General features: G+C 35.5%; 1 long non-coding RNA gene across 1 annotated transcript; it reads right to left on the bottom strand.

Annotated features, from left to right (window-relative positions):
• Nucleotides 1–5,240: 5,240 nt before the first annotated feature.
• LOC128998622 (uncharacterized) lies at nucleotides 5,241–6,792 on the bottom strand. The gene is made up of 2 exons (XR_008491226.1): nucleotides 6,607–6,792; nucleotides 5,241–5,397 (listed from the first exon to the last, which is right to left on the bottom strand). It is a non-coding gene; the product is annotated as an uncharacterized LOC128998622 (long non-coding RNA).
• Nucleotides 6,793–9,131: the final 2,339 nt, after the last annotated feature.

Raw genomic sequence — 9,131 nt, 5'->3', positions numbered from 1 at the left:
TATTTTCTAGTTTAGTTGCCAGACAATGTATAATGTATGCTTCAGATGCCTACTGCATAAGACTAAAGCATCCAAGCACAGTTCCAACTCAACCAGTGTATGCTACTCAGAGAGGCTAAGGCCCAGCGCACACGGTGTGACTGTTTTACAACTATGGTTGCAAACCAGTTGCGCGTGCAACTGTTTTGAGACCTCGGCAATGTATTGCAGTGGGGAGGCGCGAGGCAACTGATTGTATTGTAGCATTTTATATTTGGTATTTTTTTGTTACTCTTTAAAAAACAAATTCAAGTTAGTATTTTTTTTTTTTTTTTTTAGCTCTGCTCAGTCATGAAAGATTCAAACATGTTAGTTCAATTTTGTCAGTTAAAACAGAAATTTAAATATTTGCAAGATCCTGTAAGGAAACGAGAGGACAATTTGATTGGCCAGGGTAACTCAGTGATTGTTTGAAGCACATGGTCTTCAGCCAATCACAGGGTTGCCTTGGTCAGACAAAACTTAATCACCCTTCTTGTCCGGCCTCTGTTGTGCAAAACCAGTTGATTAGTAAAGTACAGTTTGTTTGTTCTTTTGGTCAGTTACCCCACGTTTTGGGTAAGTCTTTTAAAAATTTAAAAATTTAGTTAGTTTTATTTTAGATATGTTAACAGATGTCCTCTCTTTTTCAGATTTTGATTAAATCTCAATTCACAAAGATTCTAATTAATTTTTATTTCTTTTAGGGCTCATGATTAAGAAGCAATTTAAAAATTTAAAAAAAAGTCAAGATTTGTTTAAGTATAGTATATCAAGAAGGAATTTTTAATAGATTGAATCTTAATATAATTTTGATGAGCAGAGCTTATTTTCAAGAATTTAAGTTCAATGTTATTATGGAAAAATGAAGATTTTAAAATAAAAGTTTTGTTCAATCATTTTCAAGAGGATATTATCTTTACCTGCTTTTGGCATTTACACAAATTTTTACAAGTCAAGACATTAAAATATATTAATACATAAAGTAGATCATGTGGGCCTAGTACGCTACAGTATGCGATTTCAAAAAAAGTTTGAAACCAGTCACATACAACCGTGGGCCCGACGTTGCAGTTGCGTTGCAGACTTCAGTTGCACGAGACCACGGGGTGTTTTTGTGGTGTTTGGTGGAATTTTGACGGCCGTATAGTGTTTTTAGTGTTTATAATTTCCTATCCGAATAGCTCTAACAGCCTAGTACTAACATTCTTGTTCAAATAAGGGTGGACCCAATGCTCTCTCAGTACCCTTCGCTGTCTTCGGTACTGATAATAGTCAATGAATAGTCATTTATTCCATCTTTAAACAATACAATATTGTGATTTATTTCGTCGAAAAATAACTACATCCTAATTTTGGCTACATTGTTATATTCTAATAGCTAATGACGTCTTTTTCGTCTGAGTCCCACGTAGTAAGCGCACTTAAGGCCTTAAAACAACGTAACTGCACTAAATTTGCACTCCACTGATTGCACAATAGACGCAACTGTAGTTGTAAAACAGTCACGTGCAGACAGAAGTTTTGTTTCAGTTGCAAACTGGTTCCAGTTATGCAGTTATGCTAATTTACATTGAAATTTCAATGCAAAGATAAACATTGTGAGCTTTCTTATCCTACTATGAACACAAATCATATTTAATTTTGCAAACCTCACCTCATTTCATAATTTCAGACAGCTGATCTATACAAATTAAATTTCACATTTAGCACAATTAACTACTACCAGCACTGATTTATTTGTTCTAGATTATGAGTCATTGATTATAGAGTTAAGTAAGATTCCACAGCCTTAAATGTGTATCAACCTAGGCTTTTCCCCCAAATTTTCAAAGTGTACAGGAAATGACAATTGTTTTATTGATATTTTCACGGAAACAGTAGGAAAACTAAAGTTTGTATACCCTATGTACTATCTAATTTTGACTACAACATTTAAAATAAACAGTGTTAAATAATAGTTTTTAAATCACCCTTTATGTACAAAATTAATTATTCTCACCAAATTCTGTATCTGGGTGGCCAGGGAATAGAATTCCGGGGGTAAAATTCCAAGGGTAAAGGTCTTGGCTGTATCATATTGTCTGGATTGAAATCATGACGGGTGTAAAATTCCTGTCCGTACACTTTAGATTTTATAATTTTTATTTGTATAGTTATGATATGAATTATGTATTGATTGTTATAATTCTGATAAAATTTACAACCGTTAAAGATACTTTTAGTTCCACTTTTAATTTATCTAAATCATGTTGTGTGCAGCTTAAAATTTGCAACAGGAATTTGAACCCCCAGGCTGTGACATCAGTTTTGCTCAGGGGGTAAAATATGAGGGGGATAAAATTCCACTACCCCGTAAAGAATGCCAATATCTATTGATTATTGCCCTTGACTGTCGTATGACTAGTAAATAGTGTGATTAGTATTTTTAGTTTTTGACAGAGTATACCCAGACATTCTGGTCATCAACATCACAGGAGGTATTAGCGAATTTCCCTATAGGGAAGTAGCTATTACCGTAGGTGGCACGGTAAGACCTAGACCCGGGACCGATTTACTTTTTCATTTTTATGTCCCCAGAGGCCAAAAACACTATTCGTTCAAATTTTTATATATGTATATATATATATATATATATAGACTTATATATATATATATATACGTCCGTGAACACGATAACTTGAGTAATTTTTGTCCGATTTTGATGAAATTTGGTTTAAAGGTGTAAAGCGGGATAAACTTGAATGAGTTCGCGAACCAGCATGATCGGACCATGGGAACGGGGCTTTACGGGGGGTTTTATGGGGTAAAAATTGGTTTTTCTCACTTTTGACCCTCAAAACACAAAATTTCCCAATTTCTCTTTAGACCTTTTTAAAGAGCTTAAAAAAACAAATAATTTAGTATATAAAAGTATTTTTGTTTGAATATTAGTAACGGAGAAAATTAAAAAAATTGTAAATTTAAAATTCCCATGTTATTCTTATGGAGAATATTGTCAAATGTTGTAGTTTGCTTGTTTATGAATATATTTTGATCAAACTTGGCAAATTTATTTATTTTGTACTAAGCTATCAATATTTTACTCAAAAACACACTTTATTAGTTTCCTTGTAGCAGCAAACCTAGGTACTCGTTAAACCTAATGTTATTAAAATATATTTAACTGAAAATCAATTCAGACAAATGTAAATTCGCTTAGTCGGCAGGTTTGCTGCGGCGGGGGTATTTTTTTTTTTTTTTAGGGAAGGAGGGAAAATGCTTTTACACACACAGGTAGCCAGCCTGTATGTAGTGGAGACTCCTGAATTTAGACTACTCACAAAAAAACCCTGTACTCTGTTGGACACAGACCTGGAATTATTTGTCACATAACTTCAAGTCAGGCCAACATGTGCCCTACCCCCTTAGGGCTCGCACCGTTCCTGGCATTTAGATTCTTATAACCTACACCGCATCCAAGTCAAGGTTGAGCTCTTGGCACGGAGAATACTCTGGATGAAATGTGACACACAGTTTTAATTTTCCTTTCTTTACCCTCCGTCATCATCGGTATGATCGTCTCCACCGACAGCAGACCTACAAATTGTTGAGCCTCCAGGCGGGGCCTTTCATCCCAAAGCTGGCAGTGGAAAAAAGTATGTTCCACATCATTGGGAATGCCTTCCCAAGTAGCACAAATATGTATATAATACGTATAATTTACCTACCGGCATGGTATAGCTTTTGTATACAATCTGTATAGAAATGTATACAATACAGATTGTATCTGTAAATATGTCCCACCTAAATATGTATTATTTGCATATTGTATAAGGATCCAACTACAGATATGATACATATTATACATCTGTATATAATCTGTAAATTTTGATAGAAATTGATGCATACCTTAAATGTATAAAATACATATTTTATACATAGATGATACATATTTGATGCCATATTAATAAAAAGTGGCTCAAAATACAATTGTCATAAAAATCAATATATAAAATTATATACATTGATTTTTACTAACAGTTTTCTTTGAAGGCATTTGTTATGGGAGGTGAACTATGTGTCATGAGGGTTGGTGTGTTGTATGATGGTAAAACAATATTTTAAGTCTTCATTAGAAATATGTGTTTTGTGATTTGTCAGGTAAATACATAATTGATCTAGTTTAGGGACAACCTACTGCTGTTCAGTAGTTTCATCTGAAGCAGGCCCGTAGGACCTCGGGTACGGATCACATCCGAGGCTCCTAAGGTGAACCAGATGGGCCCTAGTGAAAGTCTAGAAGGGGAAAGAGCACCTATTACAGTTACTACATCATTACAATACAGTATGCAAAATGTAATGTTATATTGTTGGTGTAGGCTAGCTATCACACACTAGCATATGAGAGAATTATGCAATTTTTGTAGACTTCCTTAAAAATTGTAGCAGCCACAAAAAAACAAATGATTTTACCTTTAATGAATATGTGTTTTAATGAAGTAGGGAAGATAAAGAATATGGCAACTACCTTAACAAATATTAGACCAAGACAGCTTTAAATTTTTTTAATTATCGTACATTGAAGATTATTTGAGAAAAACTTATTAAATTACCTTGTTGAGAATAGGTACCACTTAACAAGCATTTTGGATAGTGCATTTATTTGCACTAAAAAAGTAAATAATAATGTTAATTATTACATTAGTGTTTATATTACCAAGCATTATTCAGCTGATAATAATTAATAGTAATAACTAGCTTGAATGTTAAGAAGATTAAGTTGAAATAGTTTAGAAAAATAACTTATTATTAATAATAATAATACAGTATGATTATAACAACTGAAAGTGTAAAAAAAAATACTAACTCACTTCTCACAACTGATGAATAATTTCTAGTTTTTTTTAACTGAATCTTATTCTTACATGAAAATGTTGTTTTTTTAGTTTCCCATTTTCCCTGTTGTTTATTTAATGTGAGTAAACAAGAAGGCTAGGCTCAACAAATAATAATAGATTTTGTAGTAACTTTTTAGACCTATTCTAAATTGTGCACAAAAAATACTTGCACAACAAAAACAAAAAATAATTGCACAAAAATACAAAAAATGAGTAAAAATATTTGTTCAGATGTAATCACAAGTACCCTAATACATTCAAGTATAAAAGTTGTTTTTATAAAATTGTTTCTGTTGTTTATTAACACACTTTTTAAAGGAACATATTAATGAAACAATGAAGAAATGTCAAGAAAAAACTATTTAATTGATCATCTGCGGTAGGCCTAAATTTTTATTTTTGACATAAATCCTTGTTCCTGCTTGGCGTAACCATTCGCTGGTTTTTTTCTCAAACGTTGTGAGATCGAATGAGGACGGGTGTTGTTGACGAACTACACCTGAAACAAAATTCACACTTGTGTCAATGTCTGTATTCCTGTGTATAAGGTAATATTAGGGTACGCACAAGATTCACGCTTAGAGCAACATATCTTTTGGTAATCAATCCTTTGTTTTCTTGATGGTAAAACTTAGATTAATTCATTTTTAACGTTTTCATTTTTAACGTTTTCATTTTTAACATTTTTTTAACACGTTTAGTGCCGACTACATCAATTGATGTAGTCGCGACACGAGCGGCCTACATCAATTGATGTAGTTGCGCAACCCCCACTACATTAGTTCAGTATGCGCTCAGCCATTGCCGGGGAACGTTAAAATCGTTGCTAGCCCGTAGCTTAGAATGTAAGCTTTATTTTGGTGTAGGTTGGTACTAAAATTTCCCGTAAAATCCCGTCTGACAATGCTTTTGTACCGGTTTTGGGGATTTTCTCTCTTCAAGCCATATTACAAAGCCACTGACTACTGATCCAGGCAGTGCTGCTACCTTTGGGTGTTTTAGGGAACTACGTTCAATCTCGGGGTATCGTAGTACAATCGCCGCTGCTCTTTTGTTTTTGGTCAGATTGAAATATTTGAATGCCAATTGCGTTTGCTGTTGGTACGGCACCGCGCCGGGGCTTCGCCGCCATTGGCGAGCGCCTGTTGGAATGCCTGCCGCACTGAATTAAGCAAAATCGTTTCTTTTTGAGCTAAACTAACAAGTTGCAATCAAGAAATCAAAGGATTGAAGAGGTTTAAAGAGTACAGTGCAGAAAAAAAGGATAGGTACGGTACATTCTACAGACAAAAAATGTGTGTAACATCATAAATTAATATCATATAGCCTATGATAATTAATTATAAGATGATAAATTAATATAATTAAAATCCATTGATCTAGCCCCTGAACCTTTTTATTGACTAATAATTGTTACGTAACTTTACGCCATACTGCTAAAAATGTATGTAAAGAATAACAAGATGTTTCGCCAGAATGGCATTTTCAAGTGGGGGTATGAAGTAAATGTAGGCTACTGTATGACGTATATGTACATACCAATTATTAGTTAAATAATAAAACTTATGATGGTAAAAACAGGGTTAAAAAATAAATTACTTACTTTGGTTGAGTTGACTTTATAGAAAAATAAATAAATGTCAAATATAGGCCTATCATTGAAAGAATAAATAAAAGTAACATTATAAACCAAATGTTAAAAACTTACGGCAAATCAACTGCACCAGTGCAGAGTTCTGCAGACTCCAATTCTTTCCTCCTCTTCCTTCCCAACTAAATTCTCTCGCAAGCTCATTTTTGAATAGTCTTACAAGGATCCGTCTTGTTGAGTCCTCAACACTGGCCCTGCCAACCGTGCGAAGATAACTGACCTGAAACACATTATAAAAATGCTTAACTCTTCAACCTCTATTACTATTATATTAGTTTAACAAGTCTGGTGTTTTATAAAAAGCTTTTTTGTTTAAAGGTACGGTATGTTATTATTTTCAACAAGGATGGCAGGAAAGTTTAAGTTTACAAATCTGTTTGTAAGAAGCTTAGATTATAGGACCTTCATTTATAATAAACTAGTGTAGGCCTAGCATACATGTTGCTCAAAATCGGGCAAATGCAAAGAAGTAAAGTAGTGTATTTGGGCCCAGCATTTAGAAAAAGAAACGTTCGAGATTCCATACATTATTTAGCACAACAAAATCAACAGTGGCGTAACAAATCTTTACGGGCCCCCCTGTAAACTTATTTTTTGGGCCCCCCTCTTATGAGTTATTTTTAGACCACCGATTCAACATAGTGAATCGCCCTCCCCCTCCCCCCAGAGCTATTTTAGGACCACCGATACAATGATCAAACAGATTAATCATAAAAAGAGTGGTACCCTAAACAAATTAGTGGGTCTCTCTGCCCACCGCTCCCCCCCCAGCTCCCGGGCACCCCGCATTGCGGGCCCTTCTGTTACGCCACTGAAAATCAACGGGCAAATTATATTTTATACACAGTTGACTGTGAGTTCAATTCTTAAGTTTTTCCCTTAGCAGGTTCAGTCCCAGCCGTCACACTCCTCTGTATTTTTAGGTTAAGTTATATCTACACTCGGGGGTAAGTTCAGGCCCGCGGTCAGTTATGTGATACGCTACCTATGGGGCCAAGTCATAGTTGCGCTCATAGCCCCCCCCCACCCTGCCGACATTGATTTGAATTATAAAATGAATATAGACATTTTATGAGTTGCTCGCGCATCTGCAATATAGGCCTAACAAATATAAGAAGACTCATTGTGTTTACTTTTGATTGTTAATTGAATTACCCGCTTAGTAACTAAAAACGTAAACCATCAATTAAAGTTTAACTGTTACTTACATACCGTACACACTTATAATTCCAATGGTGCGTTCTTAAAAGTAAAATTGGTTTAGTTGTAAAAAAGTGTGAATTAAAACATAGTTTTAATTTATATAAGTTATAATTGCAAACATTTAAAACTCCAAAAAGTCAATACCGTAAAATGGCTTAATAAACCACAGTACCTTTTAATATTTTACATTTAAAAAAAACTTTTCTACCCTCCCTGTTGCAGCAAACCTAAGTACTCATTAAACTAATTCTGTTTAAATAGGGAATAAATGTGATATTTTTAAGGAGACTTTTTAGTTTAAATCCAATCAGGCAGATGGAAATTCGCTAAGTCTGCAGGTTTGCTGCGGCGGGGGTATTTCTACATTTTTTTTCGGCCAACTCGTCAATAACTTAACATCATCAAAGTTCATTTTCAGATTTACCTACATCACTTTCTGTACACATCATCATTTAGGCAGTATATGCGATCGGGTGTCACGGTTTATGACCAGAAAAGTCACTCTGATAAATTGCCTTCCTCTCCGCCACCAAAAATTTGATGCGGATGACTCCATCAGCAACCACCAGGACAGCAGGTTTTACACTATTCAGTAGGCAGATGCTCCCCTTAGTGCTGCCTGATGCTGCACACAGACTAGCCACATTCTTTATACCATAAATCCTTGTGGAGAGATCTGCTGACATAAACAGCCTTCTACGACTAGATCGAGGCCCTCCGACATTGGCCATCGACCCGCTAAGAGAAGAAACCACCCTTTTCGGCCTTGTCCGCCCTACAGAAGATCTGATCCCACTAGCTAAGCTTACTGTCAACCATGATTCCAAGGTACTTGCCAGTACGAACGGTTTGGACTTAGGTGGCCCCTTCCATCATCAGCACAATGGTGTTTATCCATTTGTTGTTTGTTTACAAAATCACGATCTTATGGTTTTGCTCAAAGTGAGCGAAGATTCCCTCACTGCGATGTGATGCGCCGATGGTACACGCATCCATAGCTTAATTGATTCAGCTTTAGCTGAGCTACGTGCAGCTATCAAAGCTGCAATGTCGTCTACCCAACCAAAATAGTTTCCTCAGGCATTTCAGACCTCAGAAGGCTGTCACATTCATCCAGATGTCTGGGCCGAGTATGGAACTTTGGGCGGCACCAGAAGGTCCAGAAGTGACACACTAATCGTCCACGGGCCTTCCGTATAGTGTCATACATGAGGAGGTGGAACCTGAGATAATCCTCTTTGATGCACATGAGGTTTGCCGGTACCTGGAAGGTATTCTCCAAAGTGTCCAGCATATCACACAATCTTGCAGAATTAAATGCATTTTGCACATCGAGTATTACGAGCAGCACAGCCCTACGAGAGTAGTAATTAAGACCC

This window comes from Macrosteles quadrilineatus, unplaced genomic scaffold, assembly GCF_028750875.1.
Source record: "Macrosteles quadrilineatus isolate MER2022 unplaced genomic scaffold, UCM_ALF_1.0 Scaffold_7__1_contigs__length_78375512, whole genome shotgun sequence".
Classification (NCBI taxonomy): Eukaryota; Metazoa; Arthropoda; class Insecta; order Hemiptera; family Cicadellidae; genus Macrosteles; species Macrosteles quadrilineatus.
This window is presented reverse-complemented; position numbering and strand designations above follow the sequence as displayed.